The sequence below is a fragment of the Triticum aestivum genome, chromosome 4B (assembly GCF_018294505.1).
Source record: "Triticum aestivum cultivar Chinese Spring chromosome 4B, IWGSC CS RefSeq v2.1, whole genome shotgun sequence".
In the NCBI taxonomy this organism is placed as follows: Eukaryota; Viridiplantae; Streptophyta; class Magnoliopsida; order Poales; family Poaceae; genus Triticum; species Triticum aestivum.
This window is the reverse complement of record NC_057804.1, coordinates 604,124,694-604,149,136: the sequence shown is the minus strand read 5'-3', so window position 1 is coordinate 604,149,136 and position 24,443 is coordinate 604,124,694.

Genomic DNA, 24,443 nt, shown 5'->3' with positions numbered 1-24,443 from the left:
ATGCCTTGATCTCCATCTTACAGAAATTGATTTGATCGACTACCAATGCAGCACATCTGAGATTAAATTGGCCACGTTCTTTGTTCTGGAGGCAAGTGTGCTCAAGGTAATGAGGTTTGGTGTTCTCTAGTGCAACAATGAATGGTGTGCTGATCACCGCAAGCGTCTAAGCCTAAATGAAAAAGTCTCCATAGAAGGTGAATTTGTTTTTGAAACATCAAGTGGCCAGAGACTCGAAAACTTATTTGCCCATTAGTGACTTGTCAGGGCGGTGGATTTTAGTTTGTTCGATAATGCTGCATCCACCTAAAGTAACGAAAGTTCTTACTTAAACTTCCTAGTAATTCCCTCCTCGTTGGTGCAGCATTACTCCTAACATTTGTAATATCAGTTTAAAACTTGTAATATTGCCATGTCCTATTCCTGCATTTTCAAAATCCTGCGAATCAAATAGGTCCTGAGTTGGTGATGATGTTGTGCCTCCCATCTTTCACCAATAGCCGTCGGATCTAGATCTGACGCATACAAACCAAACTTCTCCATTTTTGCAAAAAGATGCCCACACTTGTTCCCTATTTACAAACAACTCCTTGTCTCTCACAATCAGCCTTATCTCCTCCCCACCACATCTAGAAGGCCATGGAAAAAATCTGGCACGATGGCCGCTGCCGGCGCCGTCCACCCCCAATGTTGGTGTTCTGTGCAATGCGCGGGCATCTACGCATGGGAAATTATGTCGAACACGGCTAGTTGTAAGCAGGATAGTTCTACAGCCATGATGATAGTGACTGCAAACGGTGAGGCTGACTATGGTATGCCGAGCACGGCGCCTATACTCAGGTGTCATCTCCGGCGCAGGGTCTTGTCACTTCATTGTGAGGAGCAACACGTAATAATTTGACCAACGGGTAATATAGTGCTACTACATTGGTAGTACTACTAGTAGTACTACTAGCACCACCGTCTGGATTTAGGAGTACTACCACGTCCATCTAGATGTATTTGACTAGCAATATCTAGTAATGCATGTCACAAAAAATGTACTATTCCCTCTGTAAATAAATATATGGTGTATTGTTTTATTCCTATCAACGAGAGAACTTAATGTATTTTTGCTAATTAATAGGATTACATGCAATGAACTAAACACTGCATGTCATGTTTGGTAGTCTCAAGTCATTGAAAGCATGCATGGCCCACATCTCTCATTGGTTGATATGTCACGAAATACGAAACAAGGAGGGAGTTAATGTACCGTGCCTAAGTGTTTTGGGATTATTTGGTTTTCGTAAGGTGACTTACACAACATTTTTTTACATGCATTAACATTTTATTAGTTAAATCAAAGGTCCAAACTTGGCGCAAAATGCAAAGGGGACCAATAAACCAGTAAACATCAAACTTCTCTCATTTGGCCGCAACTAAAGGTCCGGTGAGATGACTATACTGCACCAGCATGGAGGGGGATGCAGCTTCATTGACTTACTGCAACTTCCTTTGGGTGAATGACACGTGGGCCCAACGCGTGGCTGGCCCGCCTGTCATACAGCCAAAGGCAGGTGCAGTAGAGGGTCGAGGAGTAGATGGCAAACACGCACGTGAATTCAACGCAGTCTGCACTTCTCATATAAAGGCTCCCCGCCAGTCCAATCTAGTACAAAATCCTATGCACCTACGCATGCTAACCAAGGGCAAGAGTGATCACTCGAATCGCAAGATTAGTTGACTAGAAGTCCCTTGGATCCAAGCACCCTCTAAGCTAGACCCATGGAGCAATGAGCACGACCATCAGCCGCCTGTGCTAGATGGTCCACGACGCCGGCCTGTGGCCCGGCACCGAGGACCGTCTCCAGGTAGTGCTCGAGGCCGCCAGGGCGAGGGGCCGCTTGGACGACAGCTTCGTCTCCTTGTTCGACGAGGTCCTCGTCAGTTTCCTCGACAAGTTCACCGTCGTGAAGAAGCTCGCGGGCGACCTTGACGTACCCCTCCAGCCGACGTGCCCAGGCTCTGCGATGCCCGCCACCCTCAACGGCCACTATGGTGACAACCTCTTCGATGCACTGGTGGCCCTGCGTCTGCCCGCCATCAAACCGGAGAATGTTCATCTCAAGGTCGCGCTCGCCGCGCAGCGCCTGGCGCAGCAAGACACCATCAACATAATCACCCACGTCTACATGCAAATCGTCCACAAGGACTACTACATGCAAGAGGAGGACGATAGGATGCTGGCCTTCTTGGACCGTAGGGAAACCTTGGACGAATTGTTCAGAAGCACATTGAACTCGCCGTCAACACCGCTGCTCCTCACACGTCGGTTGGTGACTCGGCGCACTAGGGCGTGAGAATGTCGTTGATGGATCTGTATGTATTTTTATCTTTTCGGCAAATCCATGTAGTGGTATATGGTACTACTAGTAATTATCTTAACTTTTGCATCAACTTCATAATTTTCGTACGTACTCCATGCATGAACCGCGCCAGAACCAAACTTCTCATTACTCTAGGGAAGATCATTATTTCTATCTATCGGTCACGCCATGGAGCAGAACCAAATTTTACAAGTTACGAGTTCAAAAGGAAAAGCCTGCCGTGTTCGCGTCGCACCCCCACACGGTTGGTCCGGCACGCCGCTCAAGGGGGAATGCATGCGGTGTTGCATTTTCACTTACAAGTGGGACCGCAGTTGAGCAAACCGACTATTGGCAAACCCCCACCCCGCCCACCGCGTGATGGCTAAGAAAACAGGAGGGAGAAGAGATGGTTGTAGCATGGACTCCAAGAAAATTGGTGTCGGATGGGACTCGTGTGGGTGGCATGTGCCATACTTCTAGACGTGAATGCTAGTTATGGCACATGCCACCCCACTATATCGAGCCTATATCGAGGTGCTGGTTACGTAGAACAAATTTCCTAGAGTCCGTGCTCAGCCCTCCTCTATCTCTCTTTTTAGCCAGCCAGCGGACGCGCGGAGCCCATTGTCTGTTTGCTCATATGCGGTCCCACATGTCAGTGAAAACGCAAGAGGACCCACTAAACCTGCACATATTTCACCTTGATGTACTGGTGATGAAAAACAAATCCAATAAAGATCTTCTGTGGCCGCTTTTGGAGTTACTCAAGAGTAGTAAGATTCTATTTATAGTTTAACCCAAGATGCACATCACGTGGCTTCAACTACCACTCTATTTTCTTGCATGACATGACCTGGATGCTGGATGTCCCATGTGTCGGCAAAAGGAGGAAGAACCCGACCAAATCTTGGGTTGTGCTCTCGGATTAGACTAGTTGTGCTAACTTAAAATTTTATTGTGTAGAACGGATGCAAGTTTTGGTATTGGGAAGAAGAGTACGGCCACCGCATACGAGAAATGGCCCGGACACGACCCCATTGCCCTACCCAAACGGACAGAATCCAGGCAAAACGGAGGTCCGTTTGGGGTTGTGCATTGGAGTTGACCTTACAAGTGGGACCGCAGTTGAGGAAACCGACTATCGGCAAACCCCCACCTCGCCCGCCGCGCAATGGCTGAGTTAGAGAAATGACGAGGTTGAAGAGATTGTTGTAGCATGGACTCCAAGAAATATGGTGTCAGATGGAAGTCGTGTTGGTGGCGTGTGTCGTACACCTGGACGTGAATGCTTGTTCTGGCCCATGCCACCCTACTACTCCTACTACTTATAGTAGTAGTATTGAGGATTCGAGGTGCTGGTTACGTACAGCGAACAAATTAACATATGGCCCACCTCACACTGTGGCCAAATTTCCTGGAGTTTGTGCTAGGTTAAAAAGTGTTATTTGTGAGGGTGGGTGGGTGGTCTCAAGTTTAAAAGGTGTTGTATTACGTATACGTAAACATAGAGATAGTGCAACAGTTCTGAAAGTTTGAACCCAAACATCAGAATGCAATTTCTACTGGACTCATCCGAGGACCTAGGATGATGGGATTCGCAGCTACAGTAAGAACACCCGCCCAATGCGCGAATCATATGAAGCTAGTACAAATAGTGTACTATTGTTGATTGGCCTCATCCGATAACCTGTTGCAATGCACGCACAATTATGTACTATATGCTCCTTCTCGGTCGTCGAGAATCTATGTTCTTCCACTCTTTCATTTAAGGTATGAGCTTTGTTCATCCTTTTGCCGACACGCGGGACATCTATATGCCTCCATTTTAAAAATCATACTATATGCCTCAATGACACACGAGACATCTAGCATCAAGGTGGCGTGTCATGCAAGAAAATGGAGATATGGAGTGCGTAAGTGAGTCATGCACTTCGATGGCACCTAGTACTCGCAATATTTTTTCTCCTCGATGGCACGTGAATAGTGCACGTACTCAATGACAGAGCACGGGATGGTAGCCATGGACATGGTTGGCCCTTTTTGAAGAGAGTACTAATAAATAACTTTGATGTGTCCCATAAACTTGCAGAACGACGAGAAGCTTGCTTACCTTCTCCCTCACCAACGCGTGCGTGGTGGCTCGCAGCACGGGGAGAAACTTTTGCTTACAAGCAGTGGACGTGCAGCAGTTCATTTGGTGTCAGGTGGCCAGAAGTACTACTTTAGTACCATCATTATTGGTTGACTTCCGGAAGAGGAGAAGAGCCAAGCGCAATGTCATCTACTAATATAGGCGACGACAACGGCACATCATTTAGAGCAAGTACTCTCTTCATAGGAACAAAGGAAATGAAACAAAAGTTGGAGTGGATGCTAGATTTTCAATTAAAACATGATTACACATCAAAAAAAATCCTATAGCATTCTATCCTATGAATCAAACAACCAATGTAGGAAAATTATGAGGGGGGTCTCTCCAATAGTGTTCCTCGGCTCGCACCTAGCATCACGGTGGTCGAACTTGGAGTCATTCATCTGGTACATGTGGCATCTCAGATCTGGACACAAGGTGACGCGACCTCTCACTTTGTCCGCCATTTGAAGCGGCGCGCCGGTGGAGGACTAGCATACTCCAATATTAGGTTGGCTCTATGTGATGTGGCAACTTCATATACTAACCGGATGCTGGCTATACTACTATGGTACTCACACTCCAAGAAGTGAATCGAAAACCATTCATAAATTGAGCCTATGACATGCATTTGCAAATGTACCATTCGTCATCAACACACAACGACAACGAGGATACATGTTGGATTATAGATTATTTCCAACAAAACATTCTAGTAAATACTGAAGTTTTCATCACACAACAAATAACAAGCAATGAAATGAACTTCAACTCAACCAATCCTCAGCATTGGAAACGCTTGCTTTGAACCATAGGTGCTCTGGGAAGGGCCAACTATTGTCAATATCGAGAGCAACGCAGGACTGATCATCCAGGCTGAAGAGGCATATATCAGGAGCAAGGTAGGGAACCACCACAATGTCCGAGGTATAGATACAGTTGCTTCTCATAAATGGTAGTAACATTGTGTCAACAACAGTTGGATCGCCTTTAACCATCATTGGATAGTTTGGTCCAAGGAAGAGCGAGTTTTCTCCAAGATTATCAATACTGAACCAGGGAGAAGGTGTTGGCGTTAGCACACTAGTATCCATCCCGCATACCCTGCAACGGGTGTTGGAATAGGTCTGGAGAGGGCGACCATGGGAGACAACACGTGCTCCCTCAGTAGTTACAAGCTCAGAGCACTGTATACAGACAAGAAGAGGTGATCCATCGGAATTAGTTGCCAGGCGCCACTGAGTATATAAGTCCTGCTCGTCCTCATGCTCATGATCATCACCATCGTCATCTCCCCCTTGGTTATAAATTTTTTCAAGTATAGGTGGTGGAATGTTCACAGGACCTTGGAAACACAGGAAGAAGGTTAATTAGTAAAGGGAAACTTGCTAACCCGCAGGCATGTGGATGAAACAATTATAATTACGGTGGAAGACAAACGTACCAAAACTACGTGGATCCCATGCAAAAATAGTGCCACAAGTGGTGGAAGCAAACACAAGATTGTCGTATTCAATTGCATCATAGTACTCATCATCCGTGTACAGAAACTGATTTGAGCAATATCCATGGACGAACCATGGAATCAGTAACGACGGCAACAAGCTTGTCGAAGATAGCAACAACTTGATAGTTCTTGCAATTCCAAGAGCGGTTGAGAACTCGACAAATTGCTATCTTCCGTAGATGACAACCACAATGATCGTATTTGAACGTACGTAGATCATCTGTGTGCTCAATCTCAGGGAACTTTGAGATTTTTGGAAGTGGAATCCGCAGACGAGTGTACACGTTCACAAGTTCCCACTCGCAATTGTACCCAATATAAACAACCCAATCTCCATTTGCGCCAGTCCAGGCCTTCTCCTTAAGCGATGCATCTTGACATCACACGTATCACTATCAAGCGGCATCAACTTGCACAAGGAGGCCTCCATCATCCACGCCCATGCGAACAGGCTTATAGCGAAGAAGATAGGGGAGATCAAACTGCTTCTGGACCCTTGGGTTCCTTGTAATGATGTTATTAGTTGAGTCGAGAATGGTCTTGAACGAACCTGCCATGCTAGGCGAGGTGATGACGTCGCACCGATCAATGAGTTCCTCCACCACGTCATCTTTCAGATCGGGGCAAGAATAACGGGGTCGTTTCCGGCCTGTTCCCTCCATGGATAAGATGATCGAACAATGGCAGAAGGAAGGGTGAAGGCAAATGTAGGAGGGAGGAAGAGCATGCGACAACAGTTCCAAATCGAGAGGGAAAGGCGAAGAGTCGGTGGACGGTTGCCAGTTTGCCACGGTACACGAAGAGGCGCCCCGGCCTACACGTCCGTTTGGAAATACTAGTAGAAAAGGACTCACCGTTGTCTCACTGACATGTTGGAACGGGACCACATGTCAACGGAACATGGTGTGTAATTTCTCGTGCAAAATGCGATCTAGCCGCGTTGGCCCGAGGTGCTGCATTAGTTATTGACCTTTATTTTTTTAATGGCGTGTCGTTCAGTTTTGAAGCACGACTAACTGGTACTGTATGCAAAGAAAATATAAACTACTCTACCACTACTCCACCTCTAGTACTAGTAGTATAAAAAAGATATATAGGTTGGAGCTTTGGTGCTTTCTTGCTAAGGGTTGTCCACTTGCTTCTCACACTATCACCCTCTCTCCAGATCTAAAAAAGACGGCCTCTCTCTCTCCCTCCTCACCGGTGGTCCCAGATCTACTGGGGAAGAAAAGGACGTGCAACGTTGAAGCACTCGTTGTCAGTGAGCAAGGTCACGCACTGACGACAAGGCCGTCCTCTCAGACCTAGCACCCACGCGGGATGGCCTCCGTCCCCAAGCTCGCTGCCGTAGTGTGTGCGGAGGACGACGACCACGAGCGAAGCCACTTCCCGCCCACCCTCAGGTATGCTACCTCTTTTCGAACCATACCCTTGTTCTATGGCCCCATCTGCCACGTCGCTGCATGTGGATCTTTTTTCACTCCACCATCTTCCCAATTTGCTATCCTCTGCTCTGCTGATCACGTAGACGAAAACCTTAATTTGCAATATTAAAGGAAACCCTACTTCATGCAGACTAATCCATGTCTGGGTTGAATAAGGAAAGGAAGGGAGACTGTACTGTCCAAGAGAGTAGGCATCGAACCCACATCTAGGTTGAAAGGGGGAAATCAGTAGCTAAGGAATGAGTCTCGTGTCTCTTGGTTGAAGAAGGGTAGAAAGGCATGACAACGCAATAGAGAATGACCAGGTCGATCGGTTTGTTGTCCTCACATAGGAAAAAGGTGGCTAAAGAGAACAAAAATGGGACGTAATCCACATATGCTGCCTGGATATTTGTTGCTCCGGGCAACTGCTACGTCTTGAGCTTGCGTTGGTTTTCCTCGAAGAGGAGAGGGTGATGCAGCAAAGTGTAGCGTAAGTATTTCCCTCAGTTTTGAGAACCAAGGTATCAATCCAGTAGGAGGCTCCTCAAAAGTCCCACGCACCTACACAAACAAACTGAGAACTCGCAACCAACGCAATAAAGGGGTTGTCAATCCCTTCACGGCCACTTACGAAAGTGAGATCTGATAGAGATAATATGATAACATAAATATATTTTTGGTATTTTATAATATAGATGCAAAAAGTAAAGATACAAATAAAGGTAGATTGAAAGCAAATATGATAAGAGATAGACCCGACGGCCATAGGTTTCACTAGAGGCTTCTCTCAAGATAGCGCAAGTATTACGGTGGGTGAACAAATTACTGTCGAGCAATTGATAGAAAAGCGCATAGTTATGAGATTATCTAGGCATGATCATGTATTTAGGCATCATGTCCATAACAAGTAGACCGACTCCTGCCTGCATCTATTACTATTACTCCACACATCGACCGACTCCTGCCTGCATCTAGAGTATTAAGTTCATAAGAACAGAGTAACGCCTTAAGCAAGATGACATGATGTAGAGGGATAAACACATGCAATATGATATAAACCCCATCTTGTTATCCTCGATGGCAACAATACAATACGTGTCTTGCAACCCTTTCTGTCACTGGGTAAGAACACCGCAATATTGAACCCAAAGCTAAACACTTCTCCCATGGCAAGAAAGATCAATCTAGTAGGCCAAACCAAACTGATAATTCGAAGAGACTTGCAAAGATAACTCAATCATACATAAAAGAATTCAGAGAAGATTCAAATATTATTCATAGATAAACTTGATCATAAACCCACAATTCATCGGATCTCGACAAACACACCGCAAAAAGAGATTACATCGAATAGATCTCCACAAGAGAGGGGGAGAACATCATATTGAGATCCAAAAAGAAAGAAGAAGCCATCTAGCTAATAACTATGGACCCGTAGGTCTGTGGTAAACTACTCACAACTCATCGGAGGGGCAAGGGTGTTGATGTAGAAGCCCTCCGTGGTCGATTCCCCCTCCGGCAGAGTGCCGGCGAAGGCTCTAAGATGAGATCTCGCGGATACAGAAGGTTACGGCGGTGGAAATTGTGTTTCGTGGTGCTCCTGGATGTTTTCGGGGTCAGTAGGTATATATAGGAGAAAGAAGTACGTCGGTGGATGCCCGAGCGGCCCATGAGACAGGGGCGCGCCCTACAGGGGGGTGCGGCCCCCTATGTCGTGGGGCCCTCGGGAGCTTCTTGACTTGCCCTCCAAGCTCTCCGGATCAGATTTGTTCCAAAAATCACGCTCCCGGAGGTTTCATTCCGTTTGGACTCCGTTTGATATTCCTTTTCTTCGAAATACTGAAATAGGCAAAAAAACAGCAATATGGGTTGGGCCTCCGGTTAGTAGGTTAGTCCCAAAAATGATATAAATATGTAAAATAAAGCCCATAAACATCCAAAAGGGGTAATATAATAGCATGGAACAATCAAAAATTATAGATACGTTGGAGATGTATGAAGCATCCCCAAGCTTAATTCCTGCTCGTCCTCGAGTAGGTTAATGATAAAAAGAGAATTTTTGATGTGGAATGCTACCTAGCATAATTCATAATGTAATTTTCTCCATTGTGGCATGAATGTTCAGATCCAAATGAATACAAAATAAAAGTTCATATTGACATAAGAAATAGTAACACTTCAAGCATACTAATCAAAGTAATCATGTCTTCTCAAAATAACATGGCAAAAGAAAGTTCATCCCTATAAAACCATATAGTTAGGCTATGCTTCATTTTCGTCACACAAAGATGTTCCAAACTTCTATACCCCCGATGACAAGCCAAGCAATTATTTCATACTTAAATAATCTCAAACATTTTCAACCTTCACGCAATACATGAGCATGAGCCATGGATATAGCACTATGGGTGAAATAGAATATGATGATGGGGATTGTGTGGAGAAGATAAAAAAGGAGAAAGTCTCACATTGATGAGGATAATCAATGGGCTATGGAGATGCCCATCAATTGATGTCAACATAAGGAGTAGGGATTGCCATGCAACGGATGTACTAGAGATACAAATGAATGCTCAACAAAGGAGAACTAATGGGTGTGCATCCAACTTGCTTGCTCATGAAGACCTACGGCATTTGAGGAAGCCCATCGTAGGAATATACAAGCCAAGTTCTATAATGAAAAATTCCCACTAGTATGAAAAAGACAACTTATGAGACTCGCTATATGAAAAACATGGTGCTACTTTGAAGCACAATATATGAGACTCACTACATGAAGAACAAGGTGCTACTTTGAAGCACAAGTGTGGAAAAAGAGATAGTAACATTGCCCTTTTTATTTATTTTTTTATTTTTTTATTTTTTTTCTTTTTTTCTTTTTGTTGGGCCTTTTTTTTGCCTTTCTTCTTTTTTTTTCTTTTTTTCTTATTTTTCTTTGGGCAATATTCTAATAATGATGATCATCACACTTTCATTGATTACAACATAAGAATTACAACTCGAAATTAGAACAAGATATGACTCTATATGAATGCCTCCGGCGGTGTACCGGGATGGTGCAATGAATCAAGAGTGACATGTATGAAAAATAATGCATGGTGGCTTTGCCACAAATACGATGTCAACTACATGATCATGCAATGGCAATATGACAAAAGTAATGTGTGTCATAATGATGAACGGAATGGTGGAAAGTTGCATGGCAATATATCTCGGAATGGCTATGGAAATGCCATAATAGGTAGGTATGGTGGCTGTTTTGAGGAAGATATAGGGAGGTTTATGTGTGATAGAGCGTATCGTATCACGGGGTTTGGATGCACCGGTGAAGTTTGCACCAACTCTCAAGGTGAGAAAGGGCAATGCACGGTACCGAAGAGGCTAGCAAAGGTGGAAAGGTAAAAGTGCGTATAATCCATGAACTCAACATTAGTCAAAAGAACTCATATACTTATTGCAAAAATTTAGAAATCATCAAAAATCAATTACTAGGTGCATGCTCCTAGGGGGATAGATTGGTAGGAAAAGACCATCGCTCGTCCCCGACCACCACTCATAAGGATGCACAAGCCAAGTACACTTCATGTTTCAAATTTGTTACACAACTTTAACCATATGTGCATGCTAAGGGACTTGCCAACTTCAACACAAGCATTCTTTGAATTCATAATCACCCAACTAGCATGACTTTAATATCACTACCTCCATATATCAAAACAATTATCAAGCATCAAGTTGATCATAGCATCCAATTCACTTCCTGTGATAGTTTTTATTATACCCAACTTGGATGCTCATCATTCTAGGACCAACTTTATGATAATAGCAAATACCATGCTGTTCTAAAAGACTCTCAAAATATATAAGTGGAGCATGAGAGACTAGCAATTTCTTCAAAATTAAGACACCACCGTTCTCTAAAAGATATAAGTGAAGCACTAGAGCAAAAACTATCAAGCTCAAAAAGATATAAGTGAAGCACATAGAGTATTCTAGCAAATTCTAATCAAATAGGCTTCTCCCAAAAGGTGTGTACAGCAAGGATTATTGTGGTAAACTAAAAATCAAAGACTAATATAATACACGACGCTCCAAGCAAAACACATATCATGTAGCGAATAAAAATATAGCTCCAAGTAAAGTTACCAATGAACGAAGACGAAAGAGGGGATGCCTTCCCGGGGCATCCCCAAGCTTAGGCTTTTGGCTATTATTGAATATCTTTGGGTGCCTTGGGAATCCCCAAGCTTAGGCTCTTGACACCCTTTATTCCATAGTCCATAAAAGCTTTACCCAAAACTTGAAAACTTCACAACACAAAACTCAACAGGAAATCTTATAAGCTCCGTTAGTGAAAGAAAACAAAACCACCACATAAGTTACTGCAATGAACCCATTATTTATTTATTTTTGGTGTTAAACCTAATGTATTCCAACTTCTTTATGGTTCATAGACTGAATTACTAGCCATAGATGCACTGAAATAAGCAAACAACACACGAAAAACAGAATCTGTCAAAAACAGAACAATCTGTAGAAATCTGTAACTAACGCAAACTTCTGGAACTCTAAAAATCCTACCAAAATAGGAAGTACTAGAAAATTTGTCTATTGATCATAAGCAAAAAGAATCAATGCAAAAGAACGTTTCTGTGATTTATTGATTTTTTTCTCGTGAGCGCAAAGTTTCTGTTTTTCAGCAGAATCAAATCAACTATCATCGTAGGTTATCCTATAGGTTCTACTTGGCACAAACACTAATTAAAAGATAAAAACACATCTAAACAGAAGGTAGATGCAAGATTTATTCCTAAACAGGAGCAAAAACAAAGAACATAAAGAAAATTGGGTTGCCTCCCAACTAGCGCTATTGTTTAACGCCCCTACCTAGGCATAGAAGCGAAAATAGATTTAACTAGTGCCATCTTTGGCACTAGATTCATAAGTAGCACGCATGATAGATTCATAAGGTAATTTGACTTTCTTTCTTGGAAAGTGCTCCATGCCTTTCTTTAAAGGAAATTGGAATCTAATGTTCCCTTCCTTCATATCAATAATCGCACCAATCGTTCTAAGGAAAGGTCTACCAAGAATAATAGAGCAAGAAAGATTATAATCTATATCAAGAACGATAAAATCTACGGGCACCAAATTTCTATTTGCAACAATAATAATATCATTGATCCTTTCCATAGGCTTTTTAACGGTGGAATCCGCAAGGTGCAAATTTAAAGAGCAATCATCAAGATCATGGAAACCTAGAATATCACATAAAGTTTTCGGAATCGTGGAAACACTAGCACCCAAATCACACAAAGCAAAACACTCATAATATTTAATTCTAATCTTTATAGTAGGTTCCCACTCATCATTAAGTTTTCTAGGTATAGAAACTTCCAAATTAAGTTTTTCATCATAAGATTGCAACAAGGCATCAACGATATGTTTGGTAAAAGCTTTATTTTGACTATAAGCATGAGGAGAATTAACAACGGATTGCAACAAGGAAATACAACCTTTTAAAGAGCAATTATCATAATCAAATTCCTTGAAATCTGAAATAGTAGGTTCAATATTATTAGAAGTTGAGGATTCTCCAATCTCTCTTTTACCAAATTTAACATCAAGATCTAAAGATTCCAAATTTTTGGGACGCCTTCTAGGCAAAGTTGATTCATCATCACTCCCATAATCATAAAAATTCATATTGCAAAACACAGATCTAATCGGAGATGCATCAATAACTTTAAGATCCTCATCATTATTTTCATGTAATTTTTCTGGTTTAGCGACCATCTTATTGACTAAGGTGGCTTGCTTGTCAGAAATTTTGGCTATAGCATTTTCAAGCCGGGTAATTTGAGCGGTAACACCACAGAATTCTTTATTCATATCATCAAGCTCTTTGTTCATAAACCCCAAAAAACATTTTTGTTCCTTAAGCTCTTTTCTAAATAAATTATTATGCTCAAATTGCAAATTCATAAAGCTTCTAATATTTGATTCAATCTCATCCATCCTTCTGAGAAGGTGTTCAGGACCCTTAGGCTCGGCCATAAGGTCAAACAAGCAAACAAGCACACAAAAGAAGGCAAGCGAAAAGAGAGGAGGAGATTGGGAAAGAGAGGGCGAATAAAACGGCAAGGGTGAAGTGGGGGAGAGGAAAACGAGAGGCAAATAATGTAAATGCGAGGGAGATGGGTTTGTGATGGGTACTTGGTATGTCTTGACTTGAGCGAAGACCTCCCTGGCGACGGCGCCAGAAATCTTTCTTGCTACGTCTTGAGCTTGCGTTGGTTTTCCTCAAAGAGGAGAGGGTGATGCAGCAAAGTGTAGCATAAGTATTTCCCTCAGTTTTGAGAACCAAGGTATCAATCCAGTAGGCGGCTCCTCAAAAGTCCCACGCACCTACACAAACAAACTGAGAACTCGCAACCAACGCAATAAAGGGGTTGTCAATCCCTTCACGGACACTTACGAAAGTGAGATCTGATAGAGATAATATGATAAGATAAATATATTTTTGGTATTTTATAATATACATGCAAAAAGTAAAGATACAAATAAAGGTAGATTGAAAGCAAATATGATAAGAGATAGATCCGGGGGCCATAGGTTTCACTAGAGGCTTCTCTCAAGATAGCATAAGTATTACGGTGGGTGAACAAATTACTGTCGAGCAATTGATAGAAAAGCGCATAGATATGAGATTATCTAGGCATGATCATGTATATAGGCATCATGTCCATAACAAGTAGACCGACTCCTGCCTGCATCTATTACTATTACTCCACACATCGACCGACTCCTGCCTGCATCTAGAGTATTAAGTTCATAAGAACAAAGTAACGCCTTAAGCAAGATGACATGATATATAGGGATAAACACATGCAATATGATATAAACCCCATCTTGTTATCCTCGATGGAAATAATACAATACGTGTCTTGAAACCCTTTCTGTCACTAGGTAAGAACACCGCAAGATTGAACCCAAAGCTAAACACTTCTCCCATGGCAAGAAAGATCAATCTAGTAGGCCAAACCAAACTGATAATTCGAAGAGACTTGCCAAGATAACTCACTCATACATAAAAGAATTCAGAGAAGATTCAAATATTATTCATAGATAAACTCGATCATAAACTCACAATTCATCGGATCTCGACAAACACACCGCAAAAAGAGATTACATCGAATAGATCTCCACACGAGAGGGGGAGAACATTGTATTGAGATCCAAAAAGAGAGAAGAAGCCATCTAGCTAATAACTATGGACCCGTAGGTCTGTGGTAAACTACTCACAACTCATCGGAGGGGCAAGGGTGTTGATGTAGAAGCCCTCCATGGTCGATTCCCCCTCCGGCAGAGTGCCGACGAAGGCTCCAAGATGAGATCTCGTGGATACAGAAGGTTACGGTGGTGGAAATTGTGTTTCGTGGTGCTCCTGGATGTTTTCGGGGTCAGTAGGTATATATAGGAGGAAGAAGTACGTCGGTGGACGCCCGAGGGGCCCACGAGACAGGGGGGCGCCCTACAGAGGGGGGTGCGGCCTCCTAGCTCGTGGGGCCCTCGGGAGCTTCTTGACTTGCACTCCAAGCTCTTCGGATCAGATTTGTTCCAAAAATCACGCTCCCGAAGGTTTCATTCCGTTTGGACTCCATTTGATATTCCTTTTCTTCAAAATACTGAAATAGGCAAAAAAAACAGCAATATGGGCTAGACCTCCGGTTAGTAGGTTAGTCCCAAAAATGATATAAATATGTAAATAAAGCCCATAAACATCCAAAAGGGGTAATATAATAACATGGAACAATCAAAAATTATAGATACATTGGAGACGTATCAGCAACCATACCTCCCTCACTACTTTATACGTCCGTGGAGGTACATCGTACTAGTGCGCCCACTGTCTGAATGGGCCTCCCATGCTCTTATCGCCACTTTTTTGCTCTTAGTATAACGCCAGCAGTCAAGTCAAGCAATGCTACTGCTAAAGTGAAGCCACATTTAACTAATGCCACACTCAGTCTAATGCCACCGATAAATTTAAGCAATGCCATTTAATGTCACTGGATTATTTCAGGGTTAGTTGTTGATTGTGGATGTATTAAACATTTTTCAGCTAAGACATTCTAATGTTGTTGCACAGCCAGTATACCAACGATGAAACTTGTTACTACCTTCATATTTTTGCACTGTTAATGCTTATAGATTACATACCTCACTTTCATGAGATAAGTTAATTTTTTGTATAGTGTCACTAGGGCTGGAATTCAAGCCGAGTCGAGCCGGCTCGACTCGACTCGCTAGAGCTCGTTTCGTTAACGAGCTAGCTCAACTCGACTCATTATTATAACGAGCTCAAATCCAAGATTGGCTCGACTCGTATAACTCGTGAGCTGGCTCGTTTAGCTTGTTAAGCTCGTTAAAGATATGAACATAAAACCGTCAAATATTATAAAAATGATCATGTATATATTAAACATATATATCACTAACAATAGTAATTTCCTTGTAACGCATGAGTCTCCTAGGCGGTTGGGCCTTCAACGGCTAGGCCTTGTGTTGTGCACCTAGGACATAGGGTGTTGAGTGGCTGATCTTTTTTTGTATTGGGAGTGGATGATCTTTTGTACCGAGCCTAACGAGTTACACGAGTACTCATGAGATTGGCTCGTTTAACTTGGTCTATAAACGATCTTAAACTAAAGCTTGGCTCGACTCGTTATTCTTCGAGTTCGAGTCGATTCGAGCCGAGTCACGAGCTACTCGTTTAGCTCACGAGCTTCGAGTTTATTTTCCAGCCCTAAGTGTCACCAAAATGCTAAGGCGCTGATGTCATTTTATTTTGGTTAAACTGCACAAAAAATTATGAAGACAAGAGGAAAGGTCAAGAGTGGGCACCTCCTCCTCCGGTTGTTCTCTTGATTCATTCGATAAAGTTTTTATGTTTGATCGATTGTCAAGATTGGGATAGCAATTTTTAAGGTCCCCACAAGTTCGAAATGATATTTACCTTGGAGGTACATGGTTTGCAATTTTTTTATACTGTCATTAGTTAATAATGCTAGTTACCTTCAGACTTTTGTATTTGGTTTAATGCTCATGCACAGCTAGTATACCAATGCTGAACTTGTTACCTTTACATTTTGTATTGTTAATTCTTATAGAATCTTGGGTACTAGAGTTTATTGAAGTCTGTTCAGTAAAACCATTGTACTGTACCCTATAATAAAATAACTACTCTACTGTTGCACTAGCCACTGGATTAGTGTATATTTGTAGTATTCAATGGTGTTGCATTAGCGTATGGACATAAATAAAGTGTGGCAAGCTTTCCCAGATATGCGCTCAAGAAAACTACTACCTGTTTTTCAAAATACTAGACGTTTGGGTACTTTAAATTGAACCGCGAAAACGTCTTATAGTAGGGAATAGAGGGTGTAGAGTTCACTCAAATTATCCCAATAAAGCTAGTCACACCTTTGTTAAAATTAATGTTCATTATGTTATCAGAGGAGGTATGTATGTTTGTCTCTAATGCCTGCCGACTACATACCTGACATCATGATGTAATGTTAAGTCATTTCCTTTTGTACAGTGTCACTGAATTGTCAAGGCGGTGATGGCATTTTATTTTAGTTGAACTGCACAAAATATGCTTAAAATAAGAGGAAAGGTCAGAAGTCAATCATTCTTTCAGAAAGAACTATATATGCCTTTCTGACATCAGCTGCTGTTGCCTTATTTATTCCTTCAAATAGGTGGTTAGAAACAGTCTTGCTACCTTTTCCCATTAAGAAATTGAAATGCTTATATTTGTGAGTCTTTGCTTCAATTAGTGTCATTTTTACAGTAATCACACTTTCAATATCTATGCAAACAGGGGTGCTCAATTTTAGTGGAACTACACAAAAAGTCCAACTGGTTCAACATTAGGAGCATGTTTTCTTCCAAACCTTTATATCCAATTGGTGGCACTATGAGCTGCTCATTACGAAGGTACATGGTTTGCTACTATCTTGCTACTCTTTTTGTACTGTCATTAGATAGTAATACTAGTGGTTTGCATGTGAATTTATTGGCAGGATGGACCAACATTGGAGGTGCAGGACATGATTCAATGATTGGATGCTCAATTTTAGTTGTATCGATTTCACCTCTTCCATCACTGCGAACATGGATATCCATGGTTTGATGAAGAATAGGCGCTATATTTCTTCTCTGAACCAGTAAATCAATTCAGTATGAAATTGTCCAGGGCAAAACATGACTGTATCAAATTGTCCAATGCAAAACATGACAGATGCTAAGCAGAAGAGACATTTTTAAACCAAAAATACAAGGTGGGGTATATGTTTACTAGCTGCTTGATATTTGTGCAGGAGATGTCTGCCCATTGCTATTTGGCAAACAAACAAAGTAACCACAATTTTTGTTGAACTGCACAAGAGAATAGTATAGTCACTGCATGCAGTGCCATTTGAAAATAGACACAGAAAGATTGGATAGTCACTTCATGGACTGCAGAAAAGTAATATTGTACTATTTATTGGCCAACACTAGGTGCTTCATTGCTTTGGTCTAATTATACAATGGGCATCATTTTGCCTAAGTTAAAGTTTGTATTATGAAAATAGTCTCGCCGTGTGATCGAGAGAAGACCAAATCATATTGCAGTGGATGTTCCTCCATAATGTGTGGTTCATTCTCATGGTTCCAGCTGTTGGTGAAACCACTTACGTTTGCAAGAGGAATTGTAGACTTCACAAACAAATTTGTCTTTTAGTCTGTACTAAATGTTGGCCAAGAGAAGCATCCATGCTAGTAGGAAGAACAAATGTTTTTTTCTAGATCTTTGCTTTTGGAGCTACATATGTGTATATGATCTGTGAATTATTGAGATGCATTAACATGTTGATCTTATGTATGGGAATCGTACTAGTTGGTTTTAGTTGCGACGCAAGATCCGAAGTGGCTGATATTTGCTTTTGGAGCTACATATTTGTATATGATATGTGAATCATTGAGATGCATTAACAGTTCCTTATTTCTGTTCGCTCAGTGTTTACAAGTTACTGATCGATCACTAGCTAGCCTACTAATGCGCTCCTGGCAGTTTTAGTTGCGACGCAAGATTCGAAGTGGCAGTTTTTTAAATAAAAATGCCTACCTCTGAAGAAACTGACAAGCTGCTCTGAAGAAAATGCCATGTGAATCTAAAGAAACTGCCAGCAAAAATGTTCGCAATTGCCTTATCTCCCAACTAATGTTCATCAACTAATGCGATCGTACACGTACACCATCCGACCTACTTGATCCTACACGTACACTATCCGACCTACTCGATCCTACATGGATAAATAGCGGATCACGCACGTACTACCTCCTTTCCGATTTGCAGGGCTCAATTCAAGAAACTACCTACTCGATCCTACACGAATAAATAGAGGATCACGCATGTACTAGTACCTCCTTTCCAGTTTGCAGGGCTTAATTCAAAAATCTCACCAACCAAGGTACTCCCTCCGTCTGGGTTTATTAGTCCTGTGAGCAAAGCAGCAAGACCAAGGCATGGCAATAATTAACTACATACAGAAGTTTAAGCCTAATTAATTCCAGCGATTTAAGTGGCTGCATGCATGCCCTCGGCTGCGACTCGTTTCATGCTACTCCGCATACTGGCTGCGAGTGATTCTGAGTGCCTGCATGCAGCCGGCCGTAATTAAGGCAGCTAACTGATGCGAAAAAAGATGCGCTTTAATTGTTGCGGACCTTTTAAATCCATGGAATCATTATTGACAAGGAGGCAGATGATTCGAGTGCACTTGTTTGACTGCCATGCCGGCGTGCGTCCCAGCACGGACGGGATGGGATGGCACAGTCATAATTTCAGTTTCTCTAGTTTTCCATGGCAAGCTGGCGCGCTAAGCCATGCCTGCTTATGCATTGAATTCCGATGACTGTCGCTCTACCTTCTGCCTATAAGTACTATTTCCCAGCCTTCTCCGGTGGCGCCGTGACCCAACTCGCCATATTCTCATAAGCCCCCACCGGCCCAATGTCGCTCGCCACTTATCCTCGCTCTCGCCACGCCCGCCATGCCCCCGCCCGTCCACAATAGGCGAGGCCGGAGGCGGTCACCGCCGGAACTAGTGTTTGGTTTCTCACTGGAAGGCAGACGGAGGGAGGAGGCATTCTATCGGTCTTTAGATGGCAATGCAGAGATCGAGGACTTGTTGGAGCGCGACCGCCTGGCGGAGGAGCAGGAGTTGTTGGAACGCGACCGCCTGGCGGAGGAGCAGCGTATCACCGATTTGCGCCGCCAGCGGGACATGGAGCAGCAGCGCATCGATGCTCAGAATCACGAGCAGAGCGCCCGCAACTGGGCCGACTACATGGAGGCCGGTGCCCGGCAAATAGTCATGGAGGCTGTCGGGCACGCACGCGTTCGCGACGCCAATTTTTACTACCAGCTCGTCAAGTGGGTTTCCTGCTTAGAAGCCGAAGCTTCGGTGGACCACGCCGGCATGGAAAGGGCCGACACGCGTGAGCAACACGCCCTATCGCACCTCTGGCAAGCCCGAGGCGAGGCGGAGGACACTGGTGCCGGCATTTAGCGTGTACCGCAGATAGCGGCTGGCATCGTCTAGTTAGCTAAGAGTAAGTTAGTACTTGTATGCTACTAGAGTATTAGTGGGAGTAGATAGTTAACTTGGCTATGATGGTTGTCAACGTGGAAGTTTAGTACTCTATATGTGGATCAGACATGTTACTTTGCTCTGAATGTTGAACTTTCCGTTTGAACGTATGGAATGGGCTGTTATTTTTTTAGATGGGTTGTATTTGTCCTCCACGGGTTTAGAGGCTGACTTGTGGGCCTACCAAGTTGACGCATACACAATACAGAGATGATTGTACATGGAGAGGATGACAGCTGGGACCCGCCAAGGTCATGGCAGTACGCAAGCAAGTGCCTCCTTATTTCAAGCCAGTAAAAAATGGCTCCTCCTAATGGATTTCTGACATTTGGGTCCCATGCCATTGTCAACGTAGTCAATAAACGAGAGAATTGCACAACGAGCGGCTGACACCAGGGACCCAGCAGCTCGCCCAGTTATTTTTGTTTTGGGTTAATTTCATAAATGCCACTCCAAATTTGGTGTTTCCGAGAAATGCCACTGCAGTTTCCAAACTTTGAAAAATGCCATTTCATGCCATTTCCAGTGGCATTTTTCGAAGTCTGGAGTGGCATTTTTCAAAGTTTGCAAATTGCAGTGGCGTTTTTCAAAGTTTGCAAAAATTGCAGTGGCATTTTTCAAAGTTTGGAAATTGCAGTGGCATTTTTATGAATCGCCATAATTGGAGTGACATTTATCTAATTCGTTTTTCAGACGAAAGCAGTGTGTCAACTGGGCTGTGCGGGGCACTCTGGCCTGTCTAGACAGCCTTTACTTTTATGTTTACCACAGACCAAGCTAGTAGTTTTTTTCTTTTTGAAAACGACTAGCCCAGTTTTTTTGTGATTTGTCAAGTAAGTCACTTTGTCAGGCCTGTTGGGCTGCAAATCTTTCAAGACAAGGAGAGCTTCATTCGGCTGGCCGAGAAAATGGCCTATCAGTAATGAGAAATGGGTTGTACATTTTTAAAACATATTAAACCGGCAATTAGTTTCAAATTTCTCCTTTTCATTTCGAGATTTTAAATTGCATTTATTTTTATGCATGGACAATTTATTGGATTTTATATTGATAAACATTTATTTTTAAAATTAGTTTGAATGTGAATCGAAATTTTGGGATTGAAAACAGTTCGGACCGCACCGAAATATGTAAAATTTCATATAATTGTTTAATCGTGGCCACAGTATGGGCTGTAATGCTAACAAAAAGAATATGGGCTCCAAAAAAACTTAAGAATTAGCAAATGGGCTATAAATTATTAGAAATAATGGCAGATGGGTTGTATGCTATTTTCCATAGATTTGAGGCTTTCCTAAAAAAGGTTGATGCACAAGCAGTGACTGTTGGATGTCTATCCAACGACCGTCGTGCTTCTTCAATCTCTGCTCTTCCTGCTCCAGCCGCTCAAACAAGCACCGGCGGGACTGCCTGCTCCCTCCTCCCCGCGGCCGCCTGTGCTGCCGCGCAGGCCTCACCACCCCACCGTATTCCCATCGCTGGCCTAGCCATCCCTCTACTCACCCACACCTGCTATTATTCTCTGGCGACGGCAGACGAACCAGTAAACCCTTGCACAGTCGTACTCCCTTCCGCGTGGGAAACAACTGCCAAGTCTTCCCTGGCTCTATGTCGTTCCCTTCCTAGGCCTCGCCGTCGTCCACTGCCCTGGTGCTCTCGGCGCGGGTGGTCAACGACCGACATGCATCTAAAGTGGAATGTAAGTGGAGAGGATGACAGCTGGGTCCATGACCGCACGCAAGGAAATGCCTCCTTATTACGCGCAAAGTAATGATTCCTCCACCTGACATCTGGGACCCACCGAAAGGGCCTCTGTATTTCATGAAAAAAACATTACCGCCGCTGATAGCTCGGACCCACCAGCTATATCTTTGCATGCAAGGAAGTGCCTCCTTATTATGCACAAAAAATGAATACTCCCCCTGCTAGCTGGGACCCAGTATAGTGGGCCTAATAAGTTGACGGGGATGGAGGGCTTCGTCAACTTAGTCAATATGCACGATTCTAGCTCCAATGACCGTACGATGTCCATACAACGGCCGTAGTGCTTCTTTAACCTCTGGTCTTCTTGCTCCAGCTGCCCAAAGCAGCGCCGATCATGTCGCCTGCTCCTGCCTCCCATGGTCGGCTGTGCTGCCGCGGAGGCCTCATCGCCCTATACTACTCCCACCGCTCGCCAGGCCATCCCTCCACTCACCCACACCCCTTGTTATTCTGCGGCGACAACAGCCTCACACTGCAGCCGAACCAGTGAACCCTCGTACTCCTCTCCGTGTGGGCATCCACTGCCGCATCTTCCCCGGCTCCGTGTCGTCCCCTTCCTAGGCCTCGCCATCGTCCACCGCCATGGTGCTCTCGACGCGGCGTGGTCAATGTGGTCAATGACCGACTTCCATCGGAAGAGCACTGTACGTCGAGAAGCTGACAACTGGGTCCACGACAGCCGCAAGGAAGTGCCTCCTTATTACGCGGAAAAAAATTATTCCTCCACCTGACAGCAGGGACCCACCGGACGGGCCACCATATTTCGCAAAAAAAATGCCCCCAACTGTTGGGACCCACCGGACGGGCCACTGTATTTCACGAGAAAAACGTTCCCCCCGCTGTCAGCTCGAACCCACTGGAAGTGCCTCCTTATTACGCACAAAAAAATGAATACTCCCCTCCTAGCTGGGACCCACCTTGGTGGGAGGCTGACTTGTGGGCCTAATAAGTTGATGGGGATGGAGGGATTTGTCAACTTAGTCAATATGAACGATTCTAGCTCTAGTGACCGTACGATGTCCATCCAACGGTCGTAGTGCTTATTCAACCTCTGGTCTTCTTGCTCCAGCCGCCCAAAGCAGCGCCAGTCGTGATGCATGCTCCTGCCTCCCGTGGTCGGTTGTGCTGCCACAGAGGCCTCATCACCCCCTACTATTCCCACCGCTGGCCAGGCCCTGCGGTGATGGCAGCCTCACACCGCAGCCAAACTAGTGAACCCTCATACTCCTCTCCGCGCAGGCTTCCACTGCCCCGTCTTCCCCGGATCCGCGTTGTCCCCATCCTAGGCCTTGCCGTCGTCCACCGCCCTGGTGCTCTCGGCGCGGCGTGGTCAACGTGGTCAAGGAACGACTTCCATTGGAAGAGTACTGTACGTGGAGAGGCTGACTGCTGGGTACACGGCGGCCGCAAGGAAGTGCCTCCTTATTACGCGCAAAATAATTATTCCTCCACCTGATAGCAGGGACCCATCGGACGGGCCACCGTATTTTGCGAAACAAACGTTTCCCACTGTTGGGGAACGTTGCAGAAAATTAAAATTTTTCCTATGGTTTCACCAAGATCCATCTATGAGTTCATCTAAGCAACGAGTCAAGGGAGAGAGTTTGCATTTACATACCACTTGTAGATCGCGTACGGAAGCGTTCGAGGGAACGGTGATGATGGAGTCGTACTCGCCGTGATTCAGATCACCGATGACCAAGTGCTGAACGGACAGCACCTCCGCGTTTAACACACGTACGGTACGGGCGACGTCTCCTCCTTCTTGATCCAGCAAGGGGGAAGGAGAGGTTGAGGAAGAAGGCTCCAGCAGCAGCACGACGGCGTGATGATGGTGGAGAGGCAGTACTCCGACAGGGCTTCGCCAAGCACACAACGGAGGAGGAGAGGTGTTAGGGAGGGGAGGGGCTGCGCCTTGGCTTGGGTGTTCAGCCCTCCCCTCACCCCTCTATTTATAGGGGAAGGGGCAAGGGGGGCCGGCCCCTCTAGATGGGATCTAGAGGGGTGGCGGCGGCCAGGGAGGGGGAACTTGCCCCCCAAGCAAGGGGGGCGCCCCCTCTAGGGTTCCCCCCCAACCCTAGGCGCATGGGCCCAAGGGAGGGAGGCGCGCCCAGCCCTCCAGGGGCTGGCTCCTGCCCCACGCGGCCCATGTGGCCCACCCCGGGAGGGGTGGCCCCTCCCAGTGGACCCCCGGAACCCTACCGATGGCCCCGGTACAATACCGATATGCCCCCGAAACCTTCCGGTGTCGTATGACAACTTCCCATATATAAATCTTTACCTCCGGACCATTCCGGAACTCCTCATGACGTCCGGGATCCCATCCGGGACTCCGAACAACTTTCGGTAATCACATACAAGTCTTCCTAATAACCCTAGCGTCGCCGAACCTTAAGTGTGTAGACCCTACGGGTTCGGGAGACATGCAGACATGACCGAGAAGGCTCTCCGGTCAATAACCAATAGCGGGATCTGGATACCCATGTTGGCTCCCACATGCTCCTCGATGATGTCATCGGATGAACCACGATGTCGAGGATTCAATCAACCCCGTATGCA